This window comes from Condylura cristata, unplaced genomic scaffold, assembly GCF_000260355.1.
Source record: "Condylura cristata isolate star-nosed mole 26May11 unplaced genomic scaffold, ConCri1.0 scaffold00076, whole genome shotgun sequence".
In the NCBI taxonomy this organism is placed as follows: Eukaryota; Metazoa; Chordata; class Mammalia; order Eulipotyphla; family Talpidae; genus Condylura; species Condylura cristata.
In genome coordinates, this window is record NW_004567177.1 from 362,046 (window position 1) to 363,123 (window position 1,078).

Here is a 1,078-nt window from a genome sequence, read left to right on the forward strand (position 1 = left end):
GGAGCCCCACCACGCCCTGCCCACAGCGGCCTCAGCTGCACAGCCCCAGGCGGGACAAAGCTGCCCCCAGCCCAACAGAAAACCCCTGCCAGGCCGAAGTTAACTGAAGGGCGTGCTTCCAGGCGCTGCCCGGGGGGACACCCTGGCCTGTCCACCCCCCCGCAGCTGAAGTTCGTTACGACCCCAGCCGTGGACCGGGGCTGGTTCTGAAGAAGCCCACGGGGCCGGGGCGCAGGCGGGGCGGCGGGCGAAGTCGTCTTCCCGTTTGAAGTAACCAAATTAATGTTAAGGAGAAGGCGCCTTCGAAAGTGCCCTTGTCCGCGATGACCACTTTACCCAGAGCAGGAGAGAAGCTTGCGCCTTACACAAGCAGGAGACCTGGGCCACACGGAGGACAGTGTGTGGCCGCCGGCCGGCAGGCCTGGACCGCAGCCTCGGGGTCCCTGGTCCGCGCCCACGTGGCTTGCGCAGAAGCGTGGCTGCGGGCTGCAGGGCCATGGCCCTGCCCCGAGGACAGACCAGAGTCCTCCAACTGCCCACCGGCGCTGCTCGGGGCCACAGCTCCCACAGGCAGGCCTAGGGGTGCAGCCATGGGCCCCCAGACGAGCTGGGGGCCGTGGGACAGCAGTGGGCTGTGGCCAGAGCCACGTGTGTTCCCTGTGGCAGCGGCTCTGCCTGGCAGCGTGTCGCCGGGCCACACGCCCTGCCCGTCCACCACACCGGGCTGCACAGGCCCCAGCCGTCAGTGTGGTCAGCGGCTGGCCGCCCCTGGGCCCACTGGCCTCTCCCCTCAGGCCTCTTTCCCGGGTGCTCCCGAATACGTGGGGAGCGTGGAGTGGCGCCCCAGACCCGGCTGCCCGGTGCCCGGCATGGGACTTGGCGCCGGGAGGTGGGCGCCCACAGAGGGAGCCCCAAGCCCACGAGGGGCTCCCCGCGGCCACCACGTGAGCACAGACCGGTCGGCAAAGCGCCCCGAGTGCTCTCTAGACCCCGCCTGGCCCAGCGCACCTTGGGGCCCAGGCAGAGGCGGCGGCCGTCCCGCGGGGGGTGATTCATGCGGCCGCCGCCACCCACCGCC